The 22,657-nt window shown below is 41.0% G+C and overlaps 1 protein-coding gene across 17 annotated transcripts in view; it reads left to right on the top strand.

Annotated features, from left to right (window-relative positions):
• RAD51B (RAD51 paralog B) overlaps positions 1-22,657 on the top strand; it is a 473,504-nt gene that overhangs the window by 273,407 nt on the left and 177,440 nt on the right. The window lies entirely within an intron of this gene.

Genomic DNA, 22,657 nt, shown 5'->3' with positions numbered 1-22,657 from the left:
TGAAAGTGTGTCTTTTTAGGAACCAAAATTACAAATACATAAAGAACACACTGTTCTTAGATTGTTTTCTTTAGAGTTATTGTTTTCATTTGCTGGATTCTTAATCAATCCAATACAAATAGTGTGGTATGTCTGTATAAACTTACCCACTTAACTTTTGGCGTTCCTCTGTGTAATAAACTGTACTTGCCGTGGAAGGGTAGCCTAGATTATGAAACCCAAGGACTGCTTTTTGTGTAAAGATGCTGTGTGCAATTTTGAACTTGTATTCAGGGTAAAAGACTGAAGAACTTAATGATGAGGGAATTAATCTTCCCTCATGCTCACTGGTTAGTGATCACAGGCTTAAGCTTTTGAGGAGACAGAATAAAAAAGATCTTCACTGCCAGTGGCCATAAGACCGAAATGCTTTTATTCTCCAGAGAGGCAGAACTCATCAGCAGCTTTCTCTCATTTAAACTCAAGACACTTCAGTTTCCTGTTTACTTTGTATCTAAGTGGATTTTCTTTTAGATTGTAGATAGTTGTTTGTGTATTCTTTGCTAAGGGTTATTATTTTTTCCTTTAGCTGCTGGCTTGGGAATTGCCTGAACAGTGCTTCTTTATTGAAAAGGATTATGTGCTACCTTGGCAAGGGAATACCAGAGGAAGCAGATACCATATGAAATCAAAACACAGTGTCTACAGGTTGCCACTTACCAAGTCTTTTAGCAGTGATCTACTTGAGGTAACCTCGTGGGAAAACAAATTTTTAGTGGTTCTTAATGTCTGCAGCACCACTCACAATGATGGAATGTGGAGAATCTGTGTTCCTTTTAGCGGGACTATCATGGTGAATCTTTGAGACTGGTACCCAGCTCCTGATGGTGATGCTATTTTCTTTTTTTAACTGGCTGGATTGATGTCGTCCATCCATCTGTAGACCAGCTCCAGTGAGTGTTTACATGCCTTTTGTGGTCTCCATCGGCTTTTCTTACTTCAGGGAAGCATCTGTGAGAGTATCTAAAATTTTTCTGAAGACATAAGTCTTCAAATTTGCCCTGGAATTCCTGGTGGAACCAGGAAGACACCATTAACTAAACTGGCTTATGTTACCTGGCTACAAGAAAAGAGCCTGTGCTCCGTTCAAGTCAAGTTAAAGCCTCCCATGCCTGCTGCTGGGTCACTTCTAGTGGATTTTTCTAGTGTATTAGCTCTTTTAAGCTCTGTGTTTGTAGAAGAGGAGAAACATCGTGGTAGAATCCTGTTTTCGTAGCTCATGTAGCCATTTCTTATGGAAGCTTTGTGGACAGGAATGGCAGAGATTGCAAAGTGTATTGCAAATGTTTCTTTCCAAAAAGCAAGGAAGCCAAAGGAATGGCTCAGAAGCCCATGTTTCAAAATACAACAGGCAAGTATACTATCATTACTAGGCTATGATCAGGAGGAGGATGAACTGGGCAGTTGCTCCTCATTGAGATACACTTCTTTGCCTTTTCAAGTCAGGAGCTGCTCACCTGCTCCTCCTTTGCTAGCTGATCCTCATACCAGTGCATGAACACAGAAATCTTCGCCAGTATATGTTTCAGTGTGACTCCTTATGAGGCACACCATAATTCACTTCTAAAGAAATGAGCAACTGGTCTTGTTCTTGTGGCACACCTTGTAATTCTCAGCAACAGCTCCAAGCAGGCCAGCAGTAGGGAAGGGCCTCTACAAAGCTGAAGTGAAATATGGAGAGAAGCTCACACAATCTGTTTAACCACTAAGCAAGTGCTATCACACAAGTGTTCATACTGGAAAATGCCCCTCTATTCATGAGTAACGTTCTCTATTGCTAGGAAAAAGTTGTCATCTTCTGTCGGATTGCCTAACTTTGTTTTATAGTAGATCTGAACTAACATTTTGATGTGTTTCTGCATATGCGCTGGGGAAAAAAGAAAGAGAACGTAGGCACATGGGGCAAAAAAGTCAGGAGAGAGAAGATGACAGAAAACTGACCCAAGCCCTTTTGAGAAAGCCTGGTATATTGAGCCAGGATGGAGAGCGCTACAGACTGCAATCCTGGTTTCTCAAATCTTGAACCAGATGCTGAGTGGAAAACACAGTTTTGCATTAATGAGCTAAGAGAAATTTATATTCCTGAACCAATAGTCTTCACAAAAATGCTAGACTTCACTTCCTGGTGGAATCAACAGTTTATCCTGGAGGTCACAAATACCAGTCTTGCTCTCCCGAGCATTGCTGAATATAATAGGGGATGGTCTTCTATTCAGGTGAAAAGTGTAAAGATTGATCAAATGACTGGAACAAAAGTTATGAGGAGCGAGCAAATAAGAAGAGAAGACCAGAAATAATAAATTAGTGTGTTTTTTGTATTCAAAGTAGCTCAGCAGGCTTTGGGGAGTGTGTGTGCTTGAGTACTGTTTAACTCATCTTTGCTCCTCCCAGATCTCTCATGACCAGAAACTCAGTAATGGACATGGGATAAGCATCAGCTATAGATACTTTTCTCTTTGTGTGATACACCCATCCTTCTTTCTCTCCCTTTTCCTCAGTGCTTCATTTACTTCTTGTTGGTTGCTCTGTTGTTTGATCCCTGTCTGCCTTTCTTCCAACTGAAGCAGCATTTTTTGTTTCTTATTAATGGTATGAAAAAGTACAAATCAAAAGCAGGAGGTCTGGAGCACACCTTCAACCATTAAGCTTGAGTAACCAGCTGGGAAGCCAGGTGGGAAAACCCCTCATGCTGATGGGGAAGGGTGCCTTGCTCTCTCTGCTGAGATTCCAGTTTTGTTGCTGACTGGGCTGCAGCAGGAGCTGGAGGCATGAGAAACACCTCTGTGCTGTGCGCAGGGTTGGCACGGTGGGGATAGGGTTGGAAGGTGGGACATCGGGGACGCTGGCGCTCCCACAAAACTGCTTCCCCCTCCTCCTTCCTTTTCTTTTGCAGTTGCACACAGCGCTGTGGCTCGGAGGTCATTTGTTTCCCACAGCTTCACAGAACACTGTAGCAGAAAGAGAGACAATGGTCCCTTATAAGGGGTGATGTGAGGTCCTCTTTCATCTCTAATAAGCCCCTTCACTTGCACTGTGAAGCCTGGGGGGTGGGGGTGTGTGTGTGTGTGTGCATGCACAGTTCCAGTGTGAACCACTCTGCAGCTTCCATTGGTGTAAAGCATCCAGGGTTTTTGTTTTGTTTTTCAAATGGATAACTCTTGGTATGTTCCAACCTGAGGTGGGTTTACTGTTCAGCACAAGCACATCCCTTCTCCTTTTCACATAGCTATTAAAATCTAGGGCCCATCTGATCAACACTGGTCAGCAAAAAGACTGAACTCAGAAAGCAAGGAGAGGAGGGGCACAACTATCTTTAGCTCCCCGCTGCCAAACACAGGCTCTGCTTGTAGCTCTGCTTGGGCATGTTTGCTGACTGAGCGTGTCAGGAGGGCTCAGTGAGAACAACCGCCCTGGCAAAGCAACTGTCCTGGCACAGAATTTGCAAGCAGAGGTGCAATTTGAAAACTTTTTCTTTTCCATTACCCTGCTATAATGAGCAGGAAAGGAAAGGGAATAAACAGTATGATGAAATTTTAAGGTGCAGGAGTTGGGAGCAGTGGTCAGTCCAGCCTGGATACCATTTTTATCAGTGTCCTCTGCCTGATCCTTCAAAATCCCACTCTTTGGGCCACCCTCTAAGTCTGGAGAGCTTTCCTTCCTACATGAAATAGGAAGTTATTAGCTGCCTTCTGTGCAGCAGCGAGTTTGTGCTCCAAGGTAGGTAACTGGATCTCCCTTGTCTTGGTAGTCTCAGAGTAAGGACGTAGGTCGATGCTGGTCATGAAGTTTTTCCTACTCTTTGACCCCTTTCAAAGCCTGTGTTTAGCCTGGATTCCCTCTTGCTACAGTAGATTTGAATGTCTCTCTGTGAGGCCCCTTTCAAGCTCTGTGCAGGCTTATCTTAGGAAATGGCTTTGGGAGTCCAGGTCCACTAAAGCTTTCTGTGTTTCTCCCTCATTACTATATCCAGTTCCTTTCGTACACAGTATTATTTCAGCAAGGGAAACAAAATCCACCTTTTCACTCATCTGGGTGGCTGTTGTTGTTCTTGGCTACTTAACATCATGCAGCCTCATGTTCTACTCTAGCATCTCTGGATGTTGTAATGGTCCTAGAGTGAACCTTCTGCTTAACCTTGAGTCCTGGCCTGGCATTCCTTAAACAGGTTATCTGTTTAACAAACCACAGCCTGCAAAACACATCAGAGTATGTTAAGAAATGGTTATGCAAAATTGACAGACTCAGATTTCAGCTATAACCTACTGCATATTTTTCAACCTAGAATATTCTACCAGTTGGGAATGTTATACTGGGCGTTTCACTGCCTCTGTCTGAGCAACTTTGAACAAAGGTAGGAAACCATTTTCTCAAAAACATGAGACTGTCAAAGAAACTGAGCAGTTTCTTCGCCTGTTTCAGATTGAATCAGGTGATTCCAGACAATGCAACTGGTCAGTTAGACATTTCTTGGCATTTATAAGATCTGCTGCTGAGGGGCCAGTGTAGAAACCCATTTTCTAGCACTATCCAGTTGGGAATGAACCACTTTTCTGGAAATTCCAAATACATAAGGCAGAGCAACCAAGCGCTAAATTGCCCTCAGAACGTTTCGTTCATTTGATCAGCCCATGCATTGCTTTGGCAACTGGGACTTATAGGGAAAAATACAGCTTAAACTTCACTGAAAAGGATCCTGCCATCTCATAGAAATGAGTGTCCATCATTAGTTACTTTCAGACAGGTACAGGACACTGAATGATGGGTAGCTGAAGGTAGCATGTGTAAGTATAAATATGTTTCCGTGTCTTATGTTTTGGTGGATGTGAGATGAGAGATGATGTGCCACAGCTGAATGTATTTGAGCTGGAGGAGGAGTGGTATCTCTAAGACAAGTGACATTTTTCTGAGCTCTCCAAACATATTTTCAGCTGCCCTGGACTTGCAAGTAAGATGCCGCAGTAACTGGATTGTAACTTCTTGTCTAGTTTCACTGTGATATCTCTAAATAGCTTCCTTTCTTCTCAAACGCTGTTGCATATCTCTTGCAGCAAGTACTGTGTCATAGAATATATGACGTGACCTTTTTGCTTGCCCGAACAGCAGAACACCAAATGCACTTTTTTCAGATGATGGAAATATGGTAGCTTTATTAAGTGATGCTGCCATGGCAAGCCTCTGTTATTTCACAACCAAACTGTGAACTTGAAGCACTTACCTGTTTAACAGAAGGAAAGAGAAGACAAAAAGGACAATAAACCCTTAATCTTCCAAATCTATTGATAGCTGCTGTTGCAGAGCTCAGCTAATAGGGCTTTTAAATTGCTATGGCTATACCATCTTTCTTCCAGTGTAAAAGACCCAGCAAGTGTCATACAGGCTGAGCATGGACTACTTCTCCAGAAGTCATTGGCATGTCAGCCCAACCTGTCCACATGTTTCCAGAACACAAAGAGTAGTTAACTGGATTTAATATGGCTTCTAAAATTTGAAATAATTCTGAAAAGATCCCAGTAATAATGAGCTTCAAATTCAGTAAAAAGTAGCTGATTTGTTGCCTCCGACCCTGCCTGGACTTTCTGAAGTTACTAATGTTGCCTTTAAGTAGAAAATTAAATGGATCTCTCCAAAAACAAGTTTTTGGCAAATGCTGAACTTTTCTGTGGCCTTGTTTGAATACTACAGAGTCATTGGTAGAATAGCATTTTATGGCCATGAACTTGTTTAAAAGGGCAATTCCCAGGGCTGGGTAATTAAATGACCCTTTTAACTGTTCTGTGGCTTACTAAATGTAGGAAGACACTTTATAAAATCAGGGTGTATGCGATCCTCAGGCAGCCTCCAGCTGTACATTTTACTCAAAGGAGCACTGGGACAAAACCCCAGGTTTCTTCTGAGTGCTGGAGGGCTCTTTTTGGCATGTACAGAGAGCTGTATGCTGAATTTGTTGGCCTTCTCTGGTGTCCAGACTGAGTCCTTGGATGTATGGGTGAAGTTCATATAGCGAAGGCGTGAGGTACTTCTATGAACAAGCAAGCCAAAACATCCAGAAGTGGTGAAAGGTTAATCATATTTTGTTTTCAAATTGTGATATGTGAACTAGACCTGTGGAAAGGTTAATTATTTTACCAGAAAAACAAGCATTCCGTCTGAGAAGATAGGTTATTGTTTGCTTTTTAGGTGAAGTAAGGAAGTAGTCTTGAAACTGGAGGATCCTCCTGTGAGAACACTTGTCTTTAAGGAGAGTTATTTAGTGACAACATACTGAGGCTTCCAGTTGATCTCTAACAGCCCTGTTCAAGCACAAAAAGATCCTTCTCCAGGATTCAGAACTGATAAAGACTACAAAGACCCCCACAGAGTATTTTACAGAACATTATCAACACAGTGTAATAAAAAATTATCAGAAACTTATAAAAAAAGCTACTGTGGTTTATGGAGTACAGGTGCAGTACATAAACAGGTAACTGCTCTTTGCTGTATGAAGTTTCAAGGGGTCTTCACCTGTTGCACTTTTCAGCTGGCATGCTAGCTTTTCCCCAGAAGGAAGTCATAAGAGTTGCTTAGAGTTGTGTATAAATCGTGCAGTCTCACTTGCAAGACCTTTTGACTTTTCTTGGAGCAGATGAGAAGTAAGAAATGACTTGTGGATCGGTACTCAGTTTATTTGCAGTATTATCATTCTACCCTAGTCCAGTTTTCAAATATTTAAAATATTCTGTTTTAATGGTACTATAAAGTCTTCCCTGTGGCTTTCTCACATGACCCAGAGCGCAGCATGCTCATTGCTTTATGCTGTCCTGTCTCCTTCTCATGATGCTTTGCTGGCTCCAGCCAGTTTGCTGTTCCCTCCCGTTGCGGAGCTCAGCTCTCCCCACCCTGCTTCACTTCCTGCCGCTGACCCCATTTCAGTCTTGGCTCCCCTCTCCAATTTTTTTTCTCTCTCCTCCCCTCCCTTGCCATTGGCATATCTTCTTCTTTAAGCCATCCAAAAATAAAGTGGATGTTTGTGCAAAATACGCATTTCTAGGTAGTAACTGGCTATTAGCTATATCGTGGAGAGCAATGAGAGGTTCACAGTGCAAAGATAAATGATAAGATGAATACTTTAAAAACTGGATTACAAAGGGGAAAAAATGAACCTGTTTTTAGTAAGAGGGATTGAGATATTCTCGGGACAGCAACTTAATCACAGAGCAGTGACTTAGTTTCTTTTTTCTATTTATGCATTGGGCTGGCATCTACAGACAAACAAAATCCTCCAGTTAGGGTGTTTTCCATCTAATCCATCCAACAGTCCCCTTTGCTGAGGACGTGTTTATTCTGAGCAGGGTGCATGATTCATCACCCCTGGGAGATGAGGCAAGGTTTAGTGCTGATCTCAGACAATTTATCTCTGCCTGTCCCCCCCCACCCCAGACATTCATGAATGTGTGAAGCAGTTTTGTACTAGGAAATTACATCACTGATAAAATCTGTTAAGGGGAACATCTACCATGTTATGGCACAGAAAGTAATAGAGAAGTTTTGCTGTTGGGTAATGATGAGGTCAGTTTATTAAAAGTTATTTCAGACAAGGCAGCAGGCACAGTAGATGCTGGGAAATGTTATTTTGGCATGGAACCTCACTGAAACTGATAAAAAGTAGTCTTGTCCTGGGTGGAACTGGGAGGGCTGCAGAAGAAAAGTGAAGGTGCTACTACAAGCGTCTCAAAATTCAGAGTCACACTTCAGATCCCTTGAGGCTACAGTTTCTTTACCTCTGGGAACCAGTGACGTAAGAAGAATCTAAATTGTCATTTTTGAAAAAAACGTAGCTCTTTACCTTGCAGAGAGAATGGGATGTAGTTTTCTGCTGGTAAAATTAACATAAGCAACAGATTTCCCTACTGTACTGGGCAGGTGAGACTTACAAGTCCCACAGATGTATATTTGATGTGACGTTCATCAATCAAATGAGGCATATAAAAAGAATGAATAGTTGAGTCATTAACATTCCTGTCTGTTGTCCAGCACTGTCCGCTGTTAAATGGAAATAGTTATAGCTGAGTTGATAAATATTTATTTCGGTTATATTTATTTCAATGGTATGTTCAAATGCAGAACATTTGCATCCCAAGCAACGCATTTTTCCAAGCCAATGCTGAAATGGCGTGTGCCCTCCGCAATGAGCCACTGCTGCTAGATATGCCAGCTTTAACACGGAAAGCAGAACTGAGATACAGGAACCTTTAAAATAATTTAAGAACTTATGCTAGCAAAAGAGATGCAGCATGTTAGTTCCATTAATGTGGCAAAACTCCCATATGAGTAATAACTAAGACTGTGCAATGTGTTTGCCAGAAAACCCAAAAGGTACACAGGATTTATTTGTGTGTTAGAATTCATTTCAAACTCGGTTAAACTGAGGGCTCATCACAGTGTACTTGGAGCAGTTCCTGATTTTATGGCTTTATTTGGTCGTGGTTCTATTTGGATGAAACTCTGAATTTTTCAAAAGAACTTTGGTTTAGGTTTTCCAGGATGTTTTTGCATCTGTAACTTTGAAAGAAAGATCCAGAAACAGCAGGAATGTAGTGCAAATGCCTGCCTTGTAGTTACAACTTTAAAAAGAACCCTGCCCGCCCCCCCTCCCCCCCCAAAAAAAAAAAAAAGCCCCAAACACCCAAAACCCCCAAACCAAACCTACCTCCCCAAGCCCCCTGAGCTTCTGACTGTTAGAACAGATGGCTGATAATCAGGCTATATTATTGTAAATGTCCTGCTATAACTGAGTTTGTGCTGATTTTTAGGATAGGTACTCAATGTAACAAGTGACCCTTGGGACAGAGTTCAGTGGGTTGTTCTGCATACATATATTCTGTTTTTTTCTGCTGGGTAGGTATGAGTTGTTGAGTACAGTGATTCACTTTTTACCCCAAGCTGCTAAACAGTACAGCTGGGGAGCTGCTGAGCAGGTATTGCATTCCAGCCTCAAGGTACAGCAATCAAAGGAGGTGGACTGTGTGCTATAGAGAGCGTATGAAGGATCATTACGCATGAACTCTTATAGCAGATATGGTCAGTTTTGCTTTATGTTAATCATTCTTGTTTTCAAATAAACTTTGAGTCAGAATACATAAAATCTGATATATTTATCTGCTTACAGATGACATTAAAGGTGGAGCTGTGAAATAAATTGATTTGAAAAAGAATTGTAACTATAGCATTAATACAGTTACAGTGAATCATAGTTACTAGCTGGCTGTTTTTAGAAAATAATCATTAAGATTCAAAAACACATGTGAATACCAGTGCTATGTTGTGGAAGAAGACAAGATTAGATATTTTCCACTGATGTATCTCATTTATGTATTTGGTGTTGTAGCTGACAGCAAATTTAGGATGGAAAGGAACTGGATTCTTCCATTCTGAAGTCATTATCCACATGGATATAAATACTAACATTAACTACTTATGTGTTCCGAGTTTGATATGTTGCTGTGTTTGGCCCGAAAACACTAATTTTTACACGAGAATGAGTTAAGTTTTTGTGTATATCTCACTGTAGAATTCTGTGCAGTAAATGAACTCCTCTTTCTCCTTGCTTGTTCCTGAAGGTGGCGTGCTTGCGGTTGTAGACAATGAAACAACAGTGCTTGGGTTCTGCTAGAAGCACTGGCTATTTGGTTCCTTTCTTCTTTCCATGGATATTTTTTATCTAAGGAAGAAAAAAATCAGACAGCGTAATGGCTAGAATAAGAACAATTCTGCCCTTTTGCAGCCAATACATGCCTTAGTCTCTAACATTACATTCCCAGTTGATTCATGTGCTACACGTACTTTACTTTGGATAAGACAACACGTTTGTGGTGTGGCAAAGTTCATTACAGTACCTTATTTACTTTTCCCTCTCTTTTTGAACTGAGAAAATACCATACAGCTGTGTTAACCAAACTCAGCACTATTGCTAAACGCTTCAAGGGGAAGACTAAAGTTGTTGTAGGTTGAACTAATGGCAATGTCCTGATACAAGTTGCGCCATACCTTTACACTAGGATGTATGAGGTGCTGATGAGCACTGACCATGGCTTTCATACCAGTCTCTATTCTGCAAACAAGAGTCTAACAGCGACTATGCACTTATAAACTCAAAGCAAAATAAGTTATATTATTGGAGGTTTAACCCCACAGTAATGCCTTTGGATACCATACTAACACAATTAAATGTATTACTGTTGTTTGAAAACTATTTCTATAACTTCTGTAATTTCATCGAAGTTGCAACGGTTATTGCTTATATATGTCACAGCATCTGAAGAGAAAATCTAGAGAACCCAATGGAGGATGACTAATTTCAGTTTTTCATTAGTATGTTCTTGCTGTAGTTAGCTGTGTTAACTGACAAACGACTGTGGTGCCTCTGGCTCTAATCTTGCCATATCTTGTAAATAGAGTAGGATTGGGCTGAAACCAGCGTGATAAACTTCTGTTGGGCACAGAATAGCATTGGTTGTTCAGTAAGCATCTTATTTCCTGCTCGGTTAGCATTGAGGCAGTCGCTGGGAGTGACATAAAGGCACTGTTTTTGTTGAAATGCTGTCTTTCACATGAAGCACAAGTCTGTTATTTTCACCATCTGAACTCATTGAAATTCCTGTGGCACTTCTCACAAGAGATAGGATATAACATGCATTGGCTAAATGAAAAAACCTGAGTATGGAAGCCCAGCCTTTTTTTAGCATAGGTCAAGTAATCTATTTTTGTTTGGCAATGATTGCCTTTAAAATAAAGATTATATTAACCTTGCCTTGTGAGATCCCAGGAAAAGTTCTAGATGTGATAAAGTTTGTTAGTATCCCTACAGAATTTGGGCAGCTCTTCCTAAGCGTTATGTTATCTTTGCCACCATAACCTTTGAATGGCAACTTTGAGCCATAGCTGTGCATATATTGCATACACAAAATATGTCCACGTTTAGGGTCAAGTACCGTGAGAATATTAGTAGGTACCAGTTCTTTCTAAGGTACTCTAGAAGTATGTTGTGTCTGTACATACATGAAGGTGAGTGTTGATACATTTGTCAGAGATCCAACACTGCTGTTGTCCAACTTCTGTCAGAGGTTTGATTATGTAAATCTGTCTTGCAAATTGCCTCTTTCTTCTTGAAAGTCATTTGGTTGTAGTATTAAAGGCCTTTGTGCACTGTCCTAGCCAACAGTGGTCAGATGTTAGAGTAGGGAGACTGGTCGGGTGACCTGGAAGACAGTTCTGTGATAGTTTCCCAAACTAAAAGTTACGGAACAACTCCAGCTCCAGGTGAGAATGAAAATTTCATAGAGGGGAGAAAAGGGAAGCGTAATTGAGAGGCAGTTGATCGGCTTTCCAGTAAAGGATTAAGCCTGTGGTTCTTCGTAATAGGAGTGGCTGGTAAATGACACTTCTGTTGTGCAATAATTCCTGAGTTTTCAGAAAATCTAATTGGAATAGAAAGACAAAAATTTAAGTGTCTGCTACAAGTTGCAACATATTGTTTGAAAAACTGTGAATGTGGATACCCTCCCCCATTCTTATGTCTCCTAAACTGTTCCCTTGGAAGTCCTGGGTCCTCAGTCCAAAGCTGTCCTTTGGGCAGGCTGCCAAAGGGTGGGCTGGAAAGCAGCAGGGTTCTGCAGGAAATCTGCTTGGCAGGTAGCAGTGTGGCCTGTGTCTCTCAGATTTACTGGCATGTATGTGTTTTCACAAAACACTTAGTCTTTAGAAGTTTTATTTATTTATTTTAAAAATCCGTTTTGGTTTTTTGGTTGGGTTTGGTTTTTTTTTTTGGTTGGGTGGGGTTTTTTGGTTGTGGGTGTTTTTTGTTGTTGTTTGTTTTGTTGTGTTTTGTTTTTTGTTACTCCCTTTGGTTGGGAAATATTACCAGCATAGCCAGTGTTCGAGTATAGAGTCTACAAGTTGTTAATTTCATTCAGTGTGTATGACTGTAGGTTAGCCATGGCTGCAAGCTGGTGAGATGCTTCTGTTCACCAGAAATGGCTGGACACTGCAGATGTAAAACTGTTTAAGTGGGTAAGCCCAAATCTGCCACCAAAGATGTCCCTAGAAGTCCTGCTGCCTGCGGGAACAGCTGGGCACATGTACCCACCTGCAGGTGGAAATTAGAGAGCTGTAATACAAGTCTGCAGTGAGCAGCAAAGCTTTGAATCCAAATACCCCACTTCTATAAAGTGAGCAAGTACAAGAAGGGTGCTTTTGTCTTCTGGCTTTTGGTGCATGAGCTGTTGCTTTAACAACAAATTGAGTTTAGCTAAGTTGGAAAGGTGAATTTCTTGACCTCTTAACAAATTCTGCTGTGTTTCCAAAGTAGCTTGATATTGTTGACTGAGTTAGGAAGTGCATGGTGAAATAGTTACGTGGCCTCATTTTTGAGCTGACCACATAGTATGAGTTTTATTTTGCCTATGTTGATGATACTAGCAAGGTCAAAATTTAAACCTGAATATTTATTGTTCAAAAATGTAAATGATGGAATTCCTATTACTCATTGACAGAACCAGTTAGTTAATTTCATATGATTCATTTTCACTCAATGTTTTTTACAAATTGTTTTAAGGATTAGTCTTCCTTACGGAAAAAAATGTTCAAAGTTAGGGTAAGAACAGTCCATTCTGGTTATTATAAACCTTTTCCAGTGATTACTTTGGCGAAGAGAGCTGAAGCACATCCTTTAGAACCAACATAAAAGACTTTGAAGAATCGTTGGCATCCAGGAAGTACCAGATATTTGGATATTCCTTATTTCTGGCTGAAAGGTTTGATTGTCTAAGTAGGTACTAACATGCAAGATGCTTATCATGTGCACCCCCATTGACAGTAATGGAGGTTATAGAATGTTGTGATGATCCACAGTATCCAGGAGGCACTTCCCTAACTACCACTTCCTAAACATTTTTCTTCTATCATGTTTATAGCATGATAATTAAGTGAAGAATGTTGTTTAATTTACAATTATAGAAGATGTAATGTGTATGGCAAAGAAATATGCCATATTCATTCGTAGAGCACATTCATTTAATATCTGAACAATACCAAACCAGACTACTTAAACTTTCACTTACCTGAGATCCAGCATCTATGAAATGCTCATGGGCATTGCCCATAGGAAAAAATGCTTGCTTTCTTCTGTCTATTTATTCCGGAAACTCAACACAGTGTCACTGCCACTATGTGCTTTCCAGGTCTCCTGTGGCTTGGTGGCAGGTTAGTTGTATTTCTTCATACAGCATCCTCAAAGAGCAATTCCACATATGCTTTTGTATTTTTCTCCTGCGTTGAAAACGTGCATATGATAAATCTATCTTTTCACTTCCCCAGACCCTGTTTTACAGGGGAAGTTAATCTTTCTACATTATTCAGGCCTTCAACTTTTTGTTGACGCTTCATGTTTGAGATTGGATGTAAGCTTCTGTGAGATGGCTCTGTTCTGTTGTGGGTTAGCTCCGAACCCCACATCCATCCAGTTCACCTATGCCACCCGGAGCCTTTAAGTTACAGAAATTTTCTACCAGTGTAGAGGTTTTCTGAGAGCTTATATAAGGGCAAAATTCGAAGTTGATTTTGCAAGAGAAAATCAACTGTTTAGCCACATTCACTAAGACACTTAGTCCATATTTAGTCCTTTCTTTATATGTCAGGTTGATCTTATCTTTAATCATGCTGTTATTTGGTAACAAAGTTAATATCATAATTGTTCTACTTCTTAATCAGTGTTCTCGTTCATTTGTTTTCAAAATTAAGGGCTCAGAACCGTAGTACAAGTTCTGCTGGAGAAGCATAAGTGGAATTCCCCAGGGATTGTATTCCATCATAGCACTCAAGTTATTTGTTTGACATACTCCTAACCCAAGTGTGAAGAAATTTTAATTGTTTCAAAGTGTAATGTAATAAAATCCTAGAGTTCATGCCTAAGAAGAATGAGGGGGGATCTTATCAATACCTATAAACATCTGAAGGGTGGGTGTCAGGACGATGGGACTAGACTCTTTTCAGTGGTGCCCAATGACAGGACAAGGGGCAATGGGCACAAGTTGGAACACGGGAAGTTCCACCTCAATATGAGAAAAAGCTTCTTTCCTGTGGGGATGCCAGAGCAGTGGCACAGGCTGCCCAGGGAGGCTGTGGGGTCCCTTCCCTGGAGACATTCACACCCCGCCTGGACGTGGTCCTGTGCCCCCTGCTCTGGGTGTCCCTGCTCAAGTAGGGGGGTTGGACAAGATGAGCTCCAGAGGTGCCTTCCAGCCCCTGCCATTCTGTGATTCTAAGGTAGGATACGTAGCTCCAGAGGAGGTGGAAGAGCAGCAGTTACCTGTTTTTGCTATGTGGGTAGGTGGTCTTCTGGTTGTATTTCTCTTTCTTCACATCAGGCAGAATGAATTTGCCCATGCTGTTGCTTTACAGAAGCAGAAGTCAGTTGGCTTCATTGATTCCAAGACAGATAGCAAAGCCACAGTCCTGCTTTTTGGAGAGGATGGGTCATTTCACCCATATATGCAGTAGGAATGCCCAGAATGACATCACTGGTCAATGACTAAACTTGTTTTACTTTCTGGCAATTAGGTTATGCTGGAAAACAGTCACATGCTTCAGAGGACTGGATATGCAGCTTAGCAAGTCATCTCTACTTCTGTTGCTGAATCTTCAGAAGTTCCAAGGCAACACTAGCATAAAAAGGGTAGAGATATGTCACAACCTAGGGAACAGTCCTTGTAGGCTGCGACTGGCATAGTCATCAGCCAAGTAGCCGTTCCCCTGGTGAAAGTAACAGACTAAAACAGTGTATTATTTTTTAATGGGTCATACAGTACTATTTTCATGTGACATAAAGCACTATTTATTACCAGGTTAGGATGGTGTGACAGAGTACTTTCTGCAAATCTTTTTCACCATCTTTCATTTACATGAATGCAGCTACTTTCCAACCCAAGTTGCAGTTTTTCAAGATTTTATGTGACCAGACCAACTTCCAGTTGTGTTTGTCTTTTGCAGCTTACTCTTTCTTCCCTTTTTCCACAAAAGAACAACTGTACGACTGTGGAGTCTACCAATGGTTGGGTTTTGATGTAAATGTACACACTGTTGGCTATCTACATTTAAAAGCATTTCTGTCCAAAGCAATGTTTTTTGCATTTGGCCTAGAAGGCAGTGAAACAAGTCCAGGGGTTAATTTTACAGTCTCAAAGTCAAGGAGGATGAAATGACACAGACAAACTTTAGTGCAGGAGGATATAGCTTACCTCTGGAGTGGAGCTGTTAACCAGAGTCTTCACACAGGGCCTCAGAAGGTGTTTCAGACACACTGGATTATGGATACAGGCCTGCCTGAAAATAAGGACAATGAACTGGAGAGCCAGTGCAGCGAGCGGGGAAGCTGTCAGTAGGCTCCGCTGCCGGGGAGGAGTGCTGCAGGGCTGTGTGCATCCAGTGACTTGGTGCCAGCTCTACTGAATTGCTGCCAGCTGTGCAGAAAGCGGCAAAGGCACGTATCGCAGTCTCGTGTGGATCTGAGCTCAGCAGAAATGGTGAAAGTAGCGTATGTGGATCCTGCTCTTGGAGGCTAAGCAGCAATGGAATCTAAATGCATTCCTAACCTGTGGAAAGCACAAGTCTTGGTAGAGTTAGGACAGAAACACTGTAGGCAAATGTGCAGTCAGTGCCTCCAGCTCAGAATTGTGTGATCATCTGAGCTTCTGTTGTGGAATTAATTTAGCGAAGTCTTTCTCAGTCTGCAAAGAACTGGACGGGCGAACCACCATGTTTGTGGAGGTGGGATTTCAATGTCAGGATTCACTTTAGAGGAGTACTGGCAATAACATCCATATTGGAGAACATGCTCTGTTAGGGGCAGGACATGGTAACTCCTGTCCATTCCTCTCCTGAGTAAAGTGTATCTCTCAAAGGTCCCTTGCTGCTGCCCTGTAGACACTGTCACCAGAAGTGGGCAATAAGAATGCCTTTGAAACTCTAGATAGCATGAAGTCCTCAAGATAACATTTTAGACTGAGAGCACTCTCCTTTTACTAGGAAAAGCCATTCTCCTCTGTGTTATTCGGAGTGATGGTGTGAAGACTTAATCCTTATTGCTCACTGCCTCCATTGTCCGATTTTTATGTGGGGCTGGAAAATGCAAAATAATTGCTATAGCTTTGGGCTTCTGTGTATCTGTTCTCCATGTTCTTTTTTAAAAGGAGAGGCCTCCATGAAATGTAGGAGATTCTGAGCATTGCAGACCGTATTATTAGGTAAAAGCTAAAAGTCTAAATCCTCACCAAAACATCATATGCAGTTTGTCACATCATTTGTCACATCTGCCGCTGCCAGGAACTGACCTAAGCATGGAAACTCAATCCCATCACAGCTCCTGAGTGTGTTCAGAGGCTACAGAATCCTTGGCAGGATGAGCAGAAGGAAACCTGCATTAGAGCTGTCTGCTTAACATCTGGACCCATGTATAAAAAGTACTTAGTGTCTCAACGCAGAGCCAATCTTCTGGCACATGAGAGTGCAGAAATTCACACACCTGATCATCACTCTCAATCATGCTATGCTTCCCAAGTATTTTTTTTTAAGGTACACTATTCACAGAGGAAGGGATGAATAAGGTTATACAGTTAGTTCCCATGGCAAATCCATTAATATGTCAAGAGGATTGCTGAAGGAGAGTAAGCATGCAGTTTTCTCCTGTGACTGTATGGGCAGTCAGTTGAATCCACTGATCTTTATCTACCCAGTCATCCTAAACACCCTCATAATATTCTCAGTTATGGAGTAAACTTAGTCGTAACAAGCTGTTGAATTTTCTTTTTATTTTAAAGAAAAAAAAATCCTATGTCTACAGCTTGCAATTTTAGTTGCAAATGTTGCCAATTTGTGTTTGAAAAGTAGGGAGTTGACATTATTTAGTTAAGCATCTATCAAACCTATCAACATTTAAAACAGATATTTAAGTTTAGCTGGAGTATAGGTGTTTTGGTTTTTTCTTTCATTCTGTGGTAAGACACCAAAATCACAGAATTCTTTTGGAATGAATAGGCAATCTCATCTAAGGTTTCCATGTGGAGTTAAGAAGGTGATTGGAAACAGCCGGCCTGGGTTTACCAAAGGCAAATTTCACCTCACCAGTGATTGTCTTGTATGATGGGATGACTGGCCTGGTGGATGTGGACAGGGCAGCTGATGTGGTTTAATCTTCCATTTAGCAGATATTTTTGACATGGTCTGCTGTAATGTCCTTGTAGTGAAATTAGGAAGAAGTAGACTGGAAGGATGAACTACAAGGTGGTGGAAAATTAGCTGGACCTCTGAGCTCAGAAAGTAGCCTTTACCTGGTTAAAGGTACCGTAGACCCCAGACCAAACCATCTTATATGAATAATAATCTGCTTGTACGCTAAAAAAATGGGAGAAATTATCCTTAATATTTGTAGATGCCATTTGTATTTCCAGAGATAGTGTCAGGAAAGAACTTAGTAAAGTTCTGGATGTCTGCCTTCAGTTTTGAGAAACCATATAGAAATGAAAAATTGTAGGAGTGTTGGCAGCTCATTCCAGAGTTGGAGGATGTTGGATAATTGATGTCACAGCTATTTTTACAGCTGCTTATTGTGTTACTTATACAAGAATACATTTTTAAAGTCCTGCAAGTTTCTAGCACGGGGAATAAGGCACATGCATGGAGTGATTTGGCTGCAGTTACCTGCGGCCTTACCTGGTCTCAGTGGAAACATACAGAAAACAGAAGATCTAGAGGAATTCATTGCAGATAAAAAGAGTTTGTGTATCTGTTGTGCTGCAGCTAGACAGATTCAAAACATGTAGTAACCTCAGATGACTACTTATAGTCAAATGATGATTCATGCAATATTCATATCATATATTTCATATTGAAATGGCAAAATAAATTTGACCGATCAAGTAGCTGACGTTGCTATAACTACATCAATATTGCCAGACTTGAATATTAGGATTGGCCGTCTACAGTAGGCTCAGAAAATTGAGTTTTGAGAGAGACATATTTGGGAAATCTTTTTTTTTACCCCTTGACTCCTAAACTTTGGGGTTGCAGTCACAACTGTTTTCAAGCCACTTTCCTACTTGCCATGACACAGAAATAGCTATATGCTGGGTGCAGGAGAGGGGGAAAGGCTGCATAGGAAACCATGGGGTTTTTCCATAATCACTTGACTCCAGAAATCAAAGTTTTAAAAGCACCTTACATTGCAAGGTGTGATTGAGTAATGACAGTGTGTGATGTTTTGAAATATATTTGTACACCTTGGATATTTTCTCATATAGTTTCTTTGGCAAGTTTTGGAGATTGCCAGGACTGCAGAGCAAATCTGAGGCAGACCCTGCCTGCTTCCGTCTCTATCTCCCCCCACTGTTCAGATTCCAGTTTAATGCTCTTGATGTTGCTGTGGGATCATCAGTGACTTAAAAATATTTTCTTTTATCTCTTATGAAATAACATCACCGTGGCAGCATCGTGCAAAGAAACAGGATCAAACCTAATTTTCTGAGGAAAGACTGTCCCTCGCTTAGTAACCGCTGCTGCCCTCTGCACCACTGGGCTTTTCAGCAGAGTTTGCTGCGGAAGTGAAAACTTAACTGGTTGAACAAGGAAGAGCTAAAAAACCTTAGGCAGAAGGTGATACCATCCAAAACTTTGTGAGGGAACCCAGCTGCTCTCTCAGGTATCAGAAATTATTTATCAGTGCCAGCAAATTCCCTTGCTCTGAAGCCAGCTTGAGCTTGCCTGTGAAGCACTGTGCTCTTCATTAGAGAGTATCCTGGGTTTACAGTAATCATTTAATTGCATACAAGTCCTTTCTGCCCAAGTGTTCGTTAGACTGCCTGAGGCACTTACAGTCTAGAGAGATCCCCAGAATTAAGTTTTTGTATGGACTGCAGAGAGAATAGGGCAGTTTGAGGGGCTAGCGAATGCCTCTGAAGCTCTTCTGTTTGTGTAAAGTCATCCTCTGACGTACTGGAATATAGTTCAGGCCTTTCTGGATTCTGGAGAGAACAAGGTCCAAAAAGGTATTTTATCTCCTATCATACCAGTGAAAATATATCAACCTTTACTTGATTTTTTTTTTCTTTAGAAGTATTCAGTATAGTTTAAAAGTTTAGACAGTATATTGACAAGTACACGGTATTGTTAGCAGAAACTTCATTGAAGTCTGCTGTATGAGTTCCTTTGGACATGCTGAATTTTCTGCTGAAATTATCCTCTTGGCTGTTGAAATTCTTTCCACAACAAAAATGAATCTTTGTATGTAATTGCAGGTAGTTTTTATTCTGACTTCTCAGTCATCTTTCAGTCTTTGGCAGACTCTTGCTTTGCAGAGGTAAGAATGCTAACAAGTGTGCTTCAGAATTGTTTTTAGAAAAGTAGGATTTGCAGGTCCAGTGAAAATCCCACAATCCTTGTCTCTCTGGCTCCATCTGTGGCACCCACTGATGTGCCTCAGCGTAGCTGTCCCGCTTTCTCTTGTCTTTCCACTTCTCACTGTGGTACCAGGATGTTGTAGGCTTCTTGGAGTTTATGGTGAGAGGGACCAAGTTTTGCGCTATTAAAAAGAAAGCTAAAATCCTCTTCTTCCACGGGTCAGTTCCACTTACTGTATATCCAGTTCTGGTTTTGGTGAAGATGTCTAATTCTCATTCATATCCAACATCGTGTTGCCATTATGCACTGGTGAGATACTGTGTCTTGCAGTCAGTATTGATTTAGGGCTGGGCAAAGGTAGTTGTCTTCCAAAATCAATTGAGGCAAGTTTGCTTAAATGCCTCAGTTTCAGTCCTGGCCCCGTGGGAAGTACCAAGGCATTTGATGTATGTTGAACACGACCATACAGTGGCATCGTTTTCCCTGAGGCATAGTCTTGTGTCTGTCACATACGAGATCTCCTATAACATTTCTGTTAGAGAATAGAATAGAACCTTCTCAGAATAGAAGGTTTCTTTTTCATTTAAAAAACAAGCCAACAAAAAAAAACAAAACACCAGAGAGCATTTGTTTGTATTGCATAGCTATGGAGATCACGTTTGTACTGCTAACATCTCATACGATAAGGCATCAGCTCTCCTAGCTGAAGTGTGTTCAGGCTGGCAAAGTATGCGAAGGAATGCCTTTGTGTTGTTGGAAATGGCATTGGTCATGCAGCAGGGGACAGTCTCCTGCCACAGTCCGTAACAAGCCAGTGCCCAGTAGAGCTGCAGTGCTGGTAAAGTGAGACATGCCAGCTTCTGCACTGAGATGCAAACCAGATTCCCAGCTGCTGGTAGTTGTTGCCATCTCAGAGCTCTTTCAGCGAGAGCAGAAATGCGGATGCTTATCACCTATCCCAGTTACAGCCTGGGCAGTCATTTTCTGCCTCCTAACAGTAGCTTAGTAGTTGAGATGCAATTAGTGCTTTTAACTTCCTGGTCTCAGATCTTGACCAGTGGCTCTGTTTCATCACTGAGAATTACTTGTAGTCATATGTTTTTAAAGCACACCTGATCAGGTTCCTTCTTATACTGGGGAAAAAAAAATAATTGAAAGCATTGAACGTTTCCTTTACCAGCTGTAGGCCAACACTGAGCACTTCTAACAATTCCACCCAGGTTGTTTATATGTACATGGGGAAGTGGTTGGTTTATTTGGCATTTTTTGTTTGTTTTGATGCTTTTTTTTGGTTGGATTGTTTTGGGGGGTGTTGTTTTTTTCAGATAGAGTGGTTTGTATGGTCAGAAAATGTGTAGATCGCATTCATTCCTTACTTTTTAAAATTTCCCATAGATCAGCGGGCACTGTTAAAAAATAAAAAAGACACACCCACACTCAAGTTTATTATCTGGGCTGTTACAGCTGTCATGTTAATTCTCAAGTTATCTTCTCCACAAGAATTTTTAATAGCTATATTATAACGAATGAAGGTAGAGCTCTTTTTTGAAATTTATCATCTCATTGAAATGACAGAGAGCTCGTGTGGCATAAAAGATCGGTTACTATGTTATATATAACTTTTTGGTTTCATCTCCTACTGTTCTTACAGGGAACTAAGAATGTTTTAGACAACAGATGTGGAACACTTAAAATATTTGGAATGTGTGGGAATATGCTGAGGGACCACCTGTCCTGCAATGTGAAAGACAGAATGGGTTTGTGAGCACCGTTCGTTATGCTGGCAGGGAACAGGAGTTGTGCACTGCAAGTAAAGCAGAGTGAAAACTATGGGGTAACTCTACCTGGTTGACTTAACTCCAGGAAACATAGAGAAGAAAGATGAATCAACAAGTTCAATGCTCATTAATACTTAGCCAATAATCCACATTTGAGATTCCTGTAATAATAAGTATAGCCTGGAGCAGTTACTCAGTCTCAGGAAGCACATGGTTAAGAAGAAAAGAAATGGTTTTTATCTGATTTAGCCTAAATAAGGTATTTTATTTATTGTTTGACTACTTCTACTAGTCAGATCCTATCTATTTAGTTACAAATTAACAATTACAGCTAGTAATGACTATATTGGCTGTCCTTGGGGGGGGAAACCCCCAAACAATTTACACATTGTAGAAACCCAAGGTTTTGATAATAATTTGGATTCATTAGAGCCTGAGGATTTCCAGCGGATTTGTTGCTGTTGTCTGTTTTTTCTATGCATTTACTATTGATTGACTAAAGTTAACAAATGCTGCTTCACAGATGAGGGAACAAAGGCACAGATAGGATCAGTATGTAGCATTTACATTTCTTCATTTGGAGTTCTGGCATGTGAACACCCACAATTCTTTATTATCTCTTTCCTTCAATGATTTTTAAAAAGGAGGATATTAAAATTGGGATGATAGCTACTTCCCCACCTCGGGGAAGAATTGTGGAGATAGTTAATATTTACACCAGTTGCCCCTTCTTTTCCTCCCTCCAGTTGGTGTGTGACACTGCCGTTGCTCTGGTCCAGGTTACAGTGCAAAGGGAAGGTGTGGTCGCTCAGCGCTTCTGCCCAAGGGCAAGTGTAGGCTGGAAACAGTATATCAGGCTCTGCCCTAAGAAATTAAAACAGTGCGTAATTCAGAAAGAAATTCACATATTCAGATTCATCCCTCACTCTATGGATGCTGGAAACAGTGAAGTCTGGTTATACTTAATGGCTTTGGTCTCTTTCTAAATTTTGGGTATGGACGTGAAGCTGCCATTCAAACCTGAAGTCTCTATCTGCTAGGACATGCCCAGAGTCGGTGAATGAAACAGTTGTTGGTACACTGTCTTGATTAGGAAAGATAGAAAAAGTCAGGACGCGCAGGAGCACTGTTTCCCACAGCGAGTGCAATTCTCCCTGCCCTCGGATATAATGGCTTGCTGCTGTATACTATGCAAACAAATTACACGTACTGTGGGAGCCACAACTTAAAATTTCTCAACCTTTTTGCATGCAAAAATCCAGCATTAATTATGCTTTTTTACATTTAGAGTTCTTCTTCGTTAGCTGGAGGGAGGTCTTTGTGATTAAAGGAAGCAGATTTCATTGAGCCAGACGAGCTCTGCTCTGTCCTCTTTTTCACCTCCCCTTAGGGCAAAGACCAACAGCTTGAGGGTGACC

This window comes from Phalacrocorax aristotelis, chromosome 9 (assembly GCF_949628215.1).
Source record: "Phalacrocorax aristotelis chromosome 9, bGulAri2.1, whole genome shotgun sequence".
In the NCBI taxonomy this organism is placed as follows: Eukaryota; Metazoa; Chordata; class Aves; order Suliformes; family Phalacrocoracidae; genus Phalacrocorax; species Phalacrocorax aristotelis.
Note: the sequence above shows the minus strand (reverse complement) of the source record. Positions and strands in the feature narration are given on the sequence as shown.